General features: G+C 31.7%; 1 long non-coding RNA gene across 2 annotated transcripts; it reads left to right on the top strand.

The window, feature by feature from the left end:
• The first annotated feature begins 5,824 nt into the window (after positions 1 to 5,824).
• On the top strand, positions 5,825 to 11,098 carry LOC147520669 (uncharacterized). 2 transcript variants are annotated; one of them, XR_015214449.1, is made up of 5 exons: positions 5,825 to 5,984; positions 7,264 to 7,622; positions 9,596 to 9,691; positions 10,129 to 10,169; positions 10,743 to 11,098. It is a non-coding gene; the product is annotated as an uncharacterized LOC147520669 (long non-coding RNA). The 2 variants fall into 2 exon arrangements; XR_015214448.1 differs by lacking the exon at positions 5,825 to 5,984 and having other exon boundaries at positions 6,770 to 7,622.
• Positions 11,099 to 14,136: the final 3,038 nt, after the last annotated feature.

Genomic DNA, 14,136 nt, shown 5'->3' with positions numbered 1-14,136 from the left:
TTGGAACACTCACCTAGACTCCAGTTTTTTCTAGACTATATTACTATTTACTAATTACGAAAAAGTAGGATATAAATAAATAACCAATTCCATCTACAGTTTCACAAAGTTTCCAACTTTTCCTAAACAATATAGCTAATTATGGCAAAAAAAAGATACAAAAAACTAAATTGCTAAAAACAATAGTTTCAACCAAAAACAATTTTCCTAATACCCTTACGCGACAAAGAATAGTTTCCACACTAATCTCAGGTGAAGTTCAACATAACAAAATTTTTTTTCTAGAAAATGACAATGAAACTATGAAAAAACAAAAGAAAAAATAAATTGAGTTGCTTGAACATTTACTTTATGCATTTGTTAACCACACATGGACTCGAAAAAAAAAAAAAAAAGTAAACTAATCATAAAATAAGTAACAATACGGGTGTACACCCAAAACAAATAAAATTGTATTGTATGCACTATATATATGGGCCTAACAAATAAAGTCGGATCAATTTGATGTGCCATTTACTGTGAGATTTAGACATTTAGTCATAGTTAAGGATTTCAAAAACTACAATTCCGCCCACAATAATTACGACATATTCCAATTAAATTTCTGAATTTTATAATTTCCAATTTTAGAGGAATAATGAGATTCAATTAAAGCGGACGTTGACTTAAATAAATTATATAACGATTGATTTTGTTAAAGTGGACGTTGGGCTTAAATAAATTATATACCAAACCAAAACAAATTACATGTGGAAAATTAAATTATACAAAAAATAACATCACAAAATATATAATAGAAAATGAAAAAAAAAAAATAACGGCAAACAAATAATGACAAATATTATAAAATATATATAATATTGCATGAAACTAACGTCAAAGAACAATTAACGGGAAACAGAAAACTAGATGCAAATGTATCGAACTAATCTCAAATAATATTTAACAGAAAATCAAAAATTAGATGCATATGCAAACATTAAACTAATCTTAAAAAATAATTAATGGACAATCGGAATATGGATACAACTGCATTAAACTAACCTCAAATAATAATTAACGGGAAATCAAAATTTGGATGCAAATACATCGAACTAACATAAAAAAAATAATTGTTGGAGAATCGGAAACTGGATGCAAATGCATTGAACTAACCCTCATAGATTAAATTAAAAGAGAATCGGAAACTGGATGCAACTGTATTGAATTAACCTAAAAAAAATTAACTATAAATTGGAAACAGGATGCAAATGTGTGAAACTAATCTTAAAAAATAATTAGCAGTATATCAGAAACTAGATGCAACTACACTGAACTAATTTCAAAAAATAAATTAGATGCAAAACATTGAACTAACCTCAAGAAATAATTAACGGAAAATCGAAAACTGGATGAAATTCATTGAACTAACCTCAAACAATAATTAATGGGAAATCGGAAACTAGATGCAAATGCAATCTCATCGAATAATAAATGAGAAATCAAAAATTGGATGCAAATGTAATAAACTAATATCAAATAATGATTAACGGGAAATCGAAAATTGGATGCAAATGCATTGAACTGACCTTGAAGAATAATTAACAGGAAATTGGAAATTGGATGCAAATGCATTGAACTAACTGCAAAGAATAATTAACAATAAATCAGAAACTTGATGCAACAGCATTGAACTAACCTCAACAAATAAATAACAGAAAATCATAAACTTGATACAAATGCATTGAACTAATATCAAAATATAGTTATGTTATATGTTGTGGGAATGTCTCGATAAGTATAGTTTTGTATTTAAAACGGTGTTTATCTTATCTTTTTTCTTATGATTGGTAACACCTTGCTATTCAAGTAGCTTTAATATGAACTTCGTCTTATTAGACAATCTCACAAAACTTCAATCAAACTTATATTATTAAATAACAAAATGAAGTTGAAGGATTTTATCAATGGTGAGTTATTTTTTTTTAATAGAGAGTACGTGGGGTTTTCATGTTATAAAAAATTTGGATGAGTAATCAATACAATATTTGTATATAATAGTTTTGCATATATAGTTGCATATATTTTTCAGAATAATTAATATGATAGGACCCGTTCATAGATAATCTTTGAAGACCCTACATAGTGAGTCAGGTATAATTTAAAGAATAATTAACAGGAAATCGGGAACTGGATAATCTTTGATGATCCCATATAGTAAATCAAACATAATTTATTTTTATGTCATGTTTGCAATTAAGGACATTACAGATGAATTAGTAGAAAGTTGGTATTACACACCACATTAGATAATTAAAATGAAATCGGAAACTGGATTCAAATACATTTGACTGAGCTCAAAGAGTAATTAACTGGAAATCAGAAACTTTATGCATATATGATAAACTAAACTAAAAAAGTAATTAACTAGAAATCGAAAACTGCTGCAATTGCATTAAACTGACGTCAGATAATAACTAACGGGAAATTAGAAATTGGATGCAATCCTTGAAAAATATTTAACGGGAAATCGGAAACGGTATGCAAAAATGCATCAAACAAACCTTAAATAATAATTAACGGATAATTGGAAACTGGATGCAAATATATTGAACTAACCTAAAAAAATAATTAACATAAAATAAAAAACCGAATGTAACTTTATTGAACTAACCTCATAGAATAATTGGCGGGAAATCAGAAACTAGGTGCAAACGCATTGAAATAACCTCAAATAATAGTTAGAAGAATCAGAAACTAGATGAAATTGCATTGAACTAACCTCAAAGCATAAATAATCAGAAGTCATAAACTAGATGCAGATATATTGAACTAACCTCAAAGAGTTATTAATGAGAAATCGAAAACTGGATGCAAATGCAATGAACTAATCTAAAGAGTAATTAACAAAATATCGAAAAATGGATGCAACTTCACTGAACTAACTTCAATGAATAATTAACGGGAAATCATAAATTTGATACAATTGCATTGAACAAACCTCAAAAAATAATTAATAGGAAATCGAAAACTTGCTACAAATGCATTGAACTAACCTCAAAGAACAATTAACGGAAAATCAGAAATAGGATGCTACTACATTGAACTAACCTCAAACAATAATTAACGGGAAATCGGAAACTGGATGCAACTACATTAAAATAAAATCATAGATTAACTAATAGGCCGGGAAATTAGAAATTGGATGCAATCTCCTTGATGAATATTTAACAGAAAATCGGAAACTGAATTCAAATGCATTGAAATAACCTCAAAGAATAGTTAACTATAAATCGTAAACCAGATGTAACTGCATCGAACTACCCTCAAAGCATAAATAATTAGAAATTGGAAGTTAGATGCGAACTAATCTCAAAAAATAATTAACGGAAAATCAGAAACTGGATCCAGATGTATTGAACTAACGTCAAAGAGTAATTAACAGGAAATTAGAACCTGGATGCAAATACAATGAACTAATCTCAAAGAGTAATTAACGAAACATTGAAAACTATATGCACCTGCACTGAATTAATCTGAATGAATAATTAACGGAAAATCATAAACTTGATACAACTACATTGAATTAGCCTCAAAGAATAATTAATGGGAAATCGGAAACTAGATACAACTACATTGAACTAACTTCAAATAATGATTAATATAAAATCAGAAGCTTGATGCAAATGCATTGAACTAACCCCAAAACATAGTTATATTATATAGAGAGAGAATGTAATGTCTCGACAAGTATAGTTTTGTATTTTAAGTAGTATTTATTATAATTATTTTATTATAATTGGGAATGTCTTGCTATTCAAGTAGCTTTAATATCATCTTCGCCACATTGGGTATTCTTATAAAATTTTAATCAAACTCCTATTATTAAACCTAACAACAAAAATAAGTAGATGAGTTTTATCAAGTTTTGATGCTTTCTTTTTATAAGGAGTGACACAAGAAATTTGAATGAGTGATTAATATAAATTTTCTATCTCATAGCTCTGCATAGTTGCTAATATTTTTTTAAATAATTTAATATAACAACACCCGTTCGTAGGACGGGTTCGAAAACTAGTCTATTATAATAAAACACAATGGCAGAACAAAGAGAGGTCGGGATCGCGTGGGGATCTGAGTTAGGTGTGCATGGGGATCTGAAGAGAGACACGTGTATGACTTATATCATTTTGAAACCATTTCTAATTCTCAATGGCATTTAAACAGATTTATTTAATGAATTAAATGTTGTAAATTCAATGCATGCATGTATTGGTTGTACATTGGATTCTTAATATTATCAATTTAATTTCATTGGCCCTTATTAATTGATGAGAGAATTGACTCTTAATATTATCAATTTAATTTCATTGGCCCTTATTAATTGATGAGGGAATTCTTTTAATGCAAATTCAATGCAATGCATGCATTGGTTGTACATTGATTCTTAATATTATCAAATTTTCAATTACTAAAAAATAATGGGCATAAATCAAATTGCTCTTCTTTTCCATTTGGCTCTTTCCTATTTATTGCATTTAAAACAAAGTTAACGACTAATTTATGAGTTTTCTTTCTCAAATATATACATTCTAAACACTGACTTCCGGATCTAATTTGAATGGGCTTGGGCTTCAACCACACTACACTCTAGCACGATAAATTAAATTGAGTGAGCTTAACGATCCAACTTCATCTCCCACTAATAGTATAGTCTAGCCCCACCTTTCAAGCTCTCAAAGAAACGGCATGAGTTAATTTCACAACCACTAATTTCACATCCTCATAAAAATGCCTATCCTCAACGACTAATTTCACGAATATCGTAACTCCTCTCTCTCATTTGGCCTTCCAAAATAACCAATCTTGACCGCTATTAAAACAACAATGATTTTTCCCTTTACGTTGCTCCTCTACTCTCAAGATAAAACCCGGATCATTCACCCTCTCACAAATCGCTAAACTCGCCCAGTTTTAGGCATTGTTCAAAGAGGTGCTTTTCTATTACTAATGCCTATTTCTTTACATCACCGTCCATCTTTTCTAATTGTTCATTTAACAATTCATGTTCTCTGTTTTGTTTCTTGCTCTAGATTTTCGGCCCGAGCTAACCGAACTCTTCTTGCCAGATTCCAAATGTGTTCTTTACATGATTCAATTTGCTTTCCTTCAATTAGTTTTCGATTTCAGACCCTTACGCCTATTATAATAAAACACAATGGCAAGACAAAGAGAGATCGGATCGGGATCGTGGGGATCCGAAGTTAGATTGGGGCAGATATAACGATCTAGAACATTTTGAAACTCCTATTCAATGCCATTTAAAAGTATTAATGACATTTATTAAGTGCTTTTAAGGATTGTATTAAAAAGTTAATCAATTACTAAAAAATACAGCTGTATTAATAGTTATATTTAAATTTCTACACCATTTAAGAAATTTTGAACGTCCATTTCCACCATAATTCAATGGAATTTTTTTGGTGGATGAATTGAATTGCTTTTGAAATCTAAAAGTTTTCTCTCAAACAATATATTTTGAACCCTCAATGCTCTCAATCTAATTACTATGGTCTGGTGAGGTCAAGTTTAAAGCCCCAAAATTGTTCATCTCTCCCACTGCCTTCTCCAAAAATGGGTGGCCAAGATTGTATTAGGATTTAGGCCTAAGATATGATGGAGGATTCAAGTGAGATGAATGGCTTGGGCTTGGGCTTGGATAAGAGTAAAACATGTATTTTAGAAAAGAAACCCCGCCTAAATTTTAAAGACCAACGAACTTCTTGGGCAATTAAACTCTCTTTGTCGTAACTCCCTCTCTAATCTCTATTAACTTCTTCTTTATTGACTTGAAAACCGAAAACGCCTCTAATGGAGTCTCTTAACTCTCCCACTATAAATATAAGCCTCTACACAATCACTCTCATGTTTAGTGAGATATTCCATCTGTTCTTGATTTCCAAAAAGTTACTTGCTATAACCATCTCATGAAAGGTCTTCAAAAGGTACGAATTGCGAAAGTATTCCCTAAATTTAAGTAGTTCAATATTGTGGGATTTGATATAATTATTGTGATTTTGTTTTATTTTCGTCCAAATTTCAGAATTTCTTTGGTACATAGCTCCTTCTAAATTCTAATGAGTTTCAAGATAGTACATAACTATAAATGTGAAAACTGTTTTTCGATGTACACGTTTCCATGATTGGTCCTTTTTATATTTTTGTTGTTCCAATTAAGTAGGAATTTCATTATTCCCTTTACCAACAATTTCAGTTCTAATGGAGGAAAGGAGAGTTACATCGGGAAGTCCTTGGATTGTACATCGAAGATTAAATCACGCGTGACAATTTGTCACCTCTGTCCATTGCTTTTGGTATGTGAGTGGATGATGTTCGAAGAAACATAAGACTTTATGTTTGCACACGATTTTCTGGGGAACCCGGTGTACGATAGATTTGGGTATTTTGTTCTTACATTGCACATAACTTTTGGGCCGACATTTTAATATATTTTTTTTTTTTTGCGTATTGGTTGTGATTCATGTGATTTTTATTATTTTTTTTGTGGTTTGTGGGCAATGCCAAATATTTTTTCTTCCACTCTGCCATAATTTGATGTAGCACTACGGAGAAAGAAATATGCTAAGAGAAGTTACCTAAATAGCTAGACAGGGAAAAGATAAGAACGACAAGAAGTAAAAAGAGACATAAATGTATGTTTAATTAGGAACAAAATTGGTAGAAAAAACACAAGAAATCGCTGGCCTTTTTAATGAGGTTTGGTTGGAACTAGAAACTTAAGGAAAGAAAGAGTAAGGTAGAGAGAAATGAGAGATGGGCTAATTAGTTTGTGTTGAATACTAACACTTGTGCTTTCTCTCTTCTTGATTTGCAATCATTGTGGGTTAGCACTATGGTGTCTTTGAGTCCTTCCTTTGCTTTGATTAGTATCTATTTGATGAAATTGATCTTCAATTATTTATACAGACTTTGTGCAATCTGGACTATGATTCATCCTTTTATTACATGTCTTTCTAAAATATTACATATGGACAATTTTTCAAGCAACGACTCCGATGAAATATGCATCAATTTAGTTGCCTAACTAACTACTCTAACCCATTCTCTCTTTTTTTGATATAAAAGTGTGTACTTTATTAATTGTATTTTTTCCATTTTTTTTGTCGTATTATGCTATTTATTTTAGTACAAGTGCTACATTGTGTAGAAACTATTGATAAGCTTAAGAGGTCATCCATTGTTGGTCTACTTATACTCTGGCAGAACCATGCATTTGTGGACTGGATCTTAACACGTTGGGATTGAGTACAGTCAACATGTGTAGAAGGTGGACCACCTGAGGTCACACTAGAAACTTCCATGGGTCCATTCACTATCGAGTTGTACTACAAACATGCTCCAAGAACTTGTAGAAACTTCATTGAGCTATCTCGAAGAGGTTATTACGACAATGTCAAATTCCACCGCATTATTGAGGATTTTGTTGTGCAAGGTGGAGATCCTACTGGTACAAGTCGTGGTGGCGAATCAATATATGGTTAGAAATTTGATGAGATAAAACCCGAGTTGAAACATACTGGTGCTGGTATTCTCTCCATGGCAAATAATTTATATCCACCCAGGTTTGATATTAAATAGAGTTTTTGTTGTATTGTTTTGCCATATCAATTTTGAATATGTAGTTTGCGATTTTGTTCTTATCGTTTGTCGAGATATCTCGCTTACATCACATGAAATTTTATTAGACCGTGCATGTTTGAATTTATCTATTAAGAATATCTTTATCATCATTATTCAAATAGTGATAGTGACGACTTATTTTACATCACTATCCATAAGCAATTATTTGATCTAGCTAAAAAAATTAGTACATGCTAATTTTCAGAGTAGTTATGAATGTTGATGGTGTAGGTGACTGAGTAGAAGACAATATGAATTGGGAATGAGTTTATAGTGTTAGCTTGAAAAGTAGCATTATCAAGGATAATAAATTCAAAACACACGTTACAAGCCCTTGCATAGTTACTAAACCACTAATTTTTTGTTTCTTTTATTTTTTCTTTTTGAAAGGACTAAACTCGGTAGATTTTTAATGTTTCGTTGGCATGAATTGGACTATATACTTTCATTTCTTACTGTACTTTATTTGAGTTGAAGCACGTCTTATCCCACTTCATCAGTTCTCATGGATCTCAGATTTCTTTGGGGTGAAGTGTCATACTTGCTCATTTTAAGTTACGGTTTCTTAATTATGTTTTTCTTTTTCTCTTTCTTTTTGTAGTATTTTTCTAAACTTTGGTTTTTTCTAAACAAGGTATACTACTCATGAAAAAATTACATACTATATAGCCTTTACTTTACCAAAAGATTTGGAAAAAAAGCAAAAGTGAAAGATGACATTAATTTTAGATGTTCCTCCTTAATTTATTACTTTGACTTCATATATTTAGGAAAGAGCCGTGAAAGAATACAAAACACAAGAAGTTGGTTGAGTGAGCCTTAAAACGAGACAAGAAGCATTGTAAGAAAACATAGGCTTCTAGGTTTTATTTTATTCCATAGAAATGGTATGGGCATCCTATTTCTAATTTTAATTGTTCCAATCACACGTAGACTCAAAGTCTTGCAACCGGCAGTTGTTTGATCCTTACATAGACTTTGTTATGTTTCATATTTATTTTTTCTTTTCCAAAGATGCTTAAGACTATACTTTCCATGGTTTGTCGTGGTTGTTTCTACATGGGTCAGATTTTCTTAATTATATATGTTTGCAAAATAGTATGGTTTGAACTAAAAAACTATGTCACACGTGACTCAAAGTCTTGCAACCGGCAGTTGTTTGATCCTTACATAGACTTTGTTATGTTTCATATTTATTTTTCTTTTCCAGTATGCTTAAGACTATACTTTCCATGGTTTGTCGTGTTGTTTCTACATGGGTCAGATTTTCTTAATTATATCTGTTTGCAAAATAGTATGGTTTGAACTAAAAAAACTATGCCCTTTGGGTTGCCATAGTATATAGTGGTCGTGTTTGCATACTGAATTGTGTATTCATGAGAGGCAAGTTGGTAGTTGAAAAGGTTGGCAAACATACAAGCGATACTACCTAAGCGGAGGCGGGCAACATAAAGCATGGGGTGGTAACCTTAAAACAATAATAGCTTAAGCGGGGTGAGCAGGAAGATAATAAGAGAGGATTATTGTTGTACAAGGGATACTCGATCTCATCTCCTAATAATTGTAGTGGCCATTGTTTCATGATTGAACCGGTTGGCCTCCGTAGGCAAATTGTTATCAAAAACACAATTTGGGGAGCCTAGAGCACCAGGCATTCCCTTTCACCTGATAATATTGGATAGAAATACTCCTGTTCCTTATCTCAATATGTTATTTTCTAATATACATATAGCTTAGTGGGGTTGAGGCATTTGGGTGTCATTTATATTAGTTTGTTTATGCGGTTCATATATGGTTGAAGAATGAATTTGTTTATTCATAATATGACCAATTTTGTACTTCGTGTTTTTGTGGTTTAACATTTTTTTTTGTGTGGATGTTCATTCTAAACTTTTGTTGAATCTTATACTTTCAGGTCCACATCTTTAAGAATAATAGTTTATGTATGTGCTTAAGATTACAATCGCGAAGTGTTCATGCATTGAGTGCTGACATACCGTGTCTGGTCGAGGTTAGCACCAACCTATTATTGATGAATAGGGTTATGATCCTAAATTAATTACAAATGTTTTGACTTTGTTTTTATATAGCATGTATCCAAGAAAATGGTAGGAAGTTTACTTTTGTTTTCTTTGTCAGAAGACGCTTTCAATTTTAATTGTATTGAGGGTCATCATATAAGCATAATAGTTTACCCTGATTTAGTTTACCCTGATTTAGTTAGAATTTGTTCGTGGAAGAAGTAGTGGCTAGCATGGTAGGTGTTAATGATTCTTGCTAGGGTTTTTTGAGTAGTAGAATATTATATGGACTAGACGTATATAAGAAGCTAGCAATGGCAACATGTCTATAAAACCAATTTTTGGTTTGGGAATGATTTGTGTGTATTCATTGTAGTCACTCTTCACTATTTGAAGTCAGACTTTTTATTTTCCCTTTTTTTTACAGGTATGTTTGTGACTTCTACAATAGTGGTTTCCAAGATAAAGGTCATTTTCTTTTTCTTTATAGATTTTGAAATGGAATGAATGTTTTTTTTTATCGTATATGCTAACTAATTTGTTGAAAAGATTTCATTTTTGTGTTGTTGTCGTTACTCATCCTCCATTGTTGGATTAAATGGTTTCATGAGTGGTGTCATGTAGAACCAAAATTTTCGGAAAGGTAGCGTAAATAGATTTTCACAATCCCCATACCTAATTTGGGACTAAATGTACACATATGCATCTCTTTTTCACAATACAATAAGAATCCCTAGGACTCTTCTCAAGAAAGCCGGAAAAAAATCTATGAATTATAGAATTCTTATGGTATTTGAAATCGATACAATTTTCGAATCAACCGGGGAACCAAAAACAGTTATTGTAGTGCAGACTTTTGAGATTTGACTAAGTTGATGGCTAGATCTGTTTTATAAGTACTTTCAAATAGTGGAAATTTCACTAAGCTGAGTCGACTTGATCGAGCTTAAAGTCGAAATGATGTTAAATTGCTCTTTTTTTCCCGATAATCCTAGATGAGAAATTTAGCCTCCTAAAGTCTAACATTACTCTTTTCCACAGGACTGCAACACCTAGCTAATGCATATATTGGAATGGGTATTCACCCAGTTGCATCAAACACGTCTCAATCAAGAATGCCCAAGAAAAATTAGTATAAGGTGTTTGCATTGGCTTGACAACAAGGTACCACCAACCTTATAGTCCATCGAATACAAGTGGATTGTGGAAATTGATGAACCTCCCAAAATGAATTTAGAAGTATAAGTAAAAGTTGGCATTTTTTGAAGGATCATCACTGAAGCTTGACCTTATGGGTGGTTGACCCTTGAATGGGTTTAACTTAATGTATATTTGGTTAATATTGTATTGTTGTGTATTTTATTTCATCAAAGTTTTTTACTTTTATCTGTACAAAGAGTAGATACATATTTAATGAAGTTTATTGAAGGTGATATTTGGTGGGAGTCATAGTTGTACAAGTTGCATTGCTTGCAAATTGTAAGCATTAAGTAGCTCCTTAACTATATATTGTGTCTTTGTATGCAATATATTTAATTAAAGAGGTCTATTTTGCAAAATACATATACCATTGTCAAGTTTCTAGACATATTCCATGATTTAAAAAACTATACCAATAAACATGGTCACTAGAAATGTAGATCAATTGGATATAATAACATCATTAACAATTAACTATATTTTTTTTATTAAAAAAAAAATCCTACTAAAGTATCTAAATAAAAATATGTACTATGTTGACCATAAGAGCTCATATTAATATAATTAAAAATTATTCAATTAAGTCAAAAACTGCAACTACACATGTTAAAGTTGACATGTCTTATAGGAATATATGTTTTTTTTGGTGAACATTAAACAAATTATATTGAGTAATTATATATATTAACTTTGTTTTTTTAAGAAACCTAAAGACAACCGTGCTGAAGGCACGGGTTATACCTAGTCTATTATAATAAAACAAAATGGGTAGACAAAGGGTGGCCGGGATTTCGTGGGGATCTGAGTTTGATGAGGGCAGATGTGCGGTGGGGATCGCTTTAGATGTTGGCTTGAATTTCTCAATTAATTTCCCATGAGTTACTACTCTTCATGTAATTAAAACACTAATTATACTTAATTACTTTAGTAATGAATTCATTCATAAAAATAACCAGAACTTTCCCAACAAAAAAAAAAATGAATGCCAATTAATTTATTTAATTTCTCTCCTAAAATTTTAAAAAAGGTGGGCTTCGGGCATGGGCTTTAGTGTAAAGTAAATGATAAATGGCGTAACATTATGCCTCCTTAAACATTTGTCGTAACCGTCGCTTCTTCAACTTTAATGCCATTAACGCCTACCCCTTTCTTCCTCCCCCTTTCCCATCCGTTACTCCCTCATTCTCTCCTATATGAAGTTTCATGTTCCCAATTAAAAAGTTTTAATAAAAGAGACTCTTTTATTTATTAATGAAAATAGTTCCCTTCACCCATCACCTTGAGTCCATTTGTCATCTTCCTCCTGCCTCTGGCCACAACATTTGGATCTCTCTCTCTCTCTCTCTCTCTCTCTCTCTCTCTCTCTCTCTCTCTCTCTCTCTCTCTCTCTCTCTCTCATTAGTTGTATTTCACTTGGTGGAACCATGCAGAAAAATTCTTCACAAGGTACGAACTAACATGCCTCCTCTGGCCATACCTGTATTTTTGTAAGGAATAATATGCAAATTTTGATTCAAATTTAGGGTATTAAGATTCAAATTTTGATTCGTGGGTAGCTTTGTGATTTGATCACTAATCCCTCACATATTGGTTTCAACCAGCAAGCTTGCGCCTCCTTAACGATGCCCTTCCACTACTTCTTGATTGTACATGTTATAGACGTGTATCAAAACAGTTGCTCCAAACTGTTATGTGCTTAATGGCAATTCCCAGCACATGCATGATGGAACTTGGTTGGTACACTCGCCAATTCTTTTATAAGTTATATTTTGTATTCTTTTAATTCTAATTGGGTGTTCTGCTGTAAAGGAATTTTCTCAATTTTATTATTATTTGTCTTGAGTTATCCGCTTAGGTATTTCTAAATGATTGAGTTCTATGAGATTGAATCTACATTCATTTTGACCATGAAAACAGTTGCAAATAACAGTTAAATCAATGACTTGATACAAACTCTTGCATCTTTGTAAATTTGTTATGTTACGAATTACAATGAAGGTGAGCGAGCGGGAGACATCAATTAGATATGTATTGCTCTAGATAATGCAACCATGTGTAGAACTATGACCATGTAGATATGGCGAATGGAGGACGTGGGTTTTCTATTCCACAGAATACATTGTAGAGTCCTTAACAAGAAGAACTTCACCAAATTTTTGATGATTCATTACCAAAATATACTATTTTCAGTAGTTCCTGAATGAGCAAAGCAACTGTCTGTATATTTTCAGTAGTTCCAAAACGAGCAAAGCCAATGTCTGTATATTACGAGTATGTTCAGCTTAACCAAGTTTTGTCTTTTGATCTTGGCACTTTAACTTGTAGGTTAACCACAAGATCAATTATGGGTTTTGGGGAATCGAGGGTTCAAATGCGAAATCAATTCCTTAGATATGATCTGTCTCATTTAAGGTTGGTAAACTTTCATATATATTAAAACAATTTCTTCCATTCACTATATCCATTTTGCCTTTTGTGGCGCTCCCTTTAATGTTTTCCCCATTTTTTACTCGATGGAGAGTGTCAATGTTGAGCTTTATTACAAATATGCAAAATGCATTGGATGACATTCAAAGTAGGTTCGAGGTATAACCAAAGTAGGAAAATTTAAAAATTGTAGTTTATTTTTCTTCTTCTTCTACATTATTTTCCAACCTCGAAAATTGAAAAGCCAATAAAAAATTTAATTGTATTTTTTGGAAGTGGTTCTTTCATAAGTTTCATTCAAAGTTAGCTAGGGCTATTTATATAATATAGTTTTGGTGTGTAGTAACATCTGGATTATTTTTTCATTATTTTTTAGGACACATCGCTTAATTAGGATTAGTGTTTCATAGTTTACTTTTGATAATGAGTGTTGGTCTCACTTTGCATAGTGTATGATTTCAAATACCAAATATGTTATATATGTAATTGTAAAAGTTATGTTGGAAAGATCCCAACCAATGAGCGAGTTAGAAGCTTTGTTGATGCTGAAATTACCATTGCTATTGCCACTATACGTACCTATAGGGGTAGACTGCAGCCTTATTGAGCTATACACCTTATCGTAGGTTACCTCCAAGGTTTAGAATACACACTGAGGCCTAAGAGTTATATTAGTTTAGCGCCTTGAGGCTTATATATTTGTATATATTTTCTTACTTTTTATTTAATACTTTTTTTGTTACTAATTAACCACATATAACTTTTTAAAAAGATTAAAAGCTCCTTATAATGTCATGTTTTGTGCATC

Source organism: Coptis chinensis, chromosome 2 (genome assembly GCF_015680905.1).
Source record: "Coptis chinensis isolate HL-2020 chromosome 2, ASM1568090v1, whole genome shotgun sequence".
NCBI classification, from domain to species: Eukaryota; Viridiplantae; Streptophyta; class Magnoliopsida; order Ranunculales; family Ranunculaceae; genus Coptis; species Coptis chinensis.
Note: the sequence above shows the minus strand (reverse complement) of the source record. Positions and strands in the feature narration are given on the sequence as shown.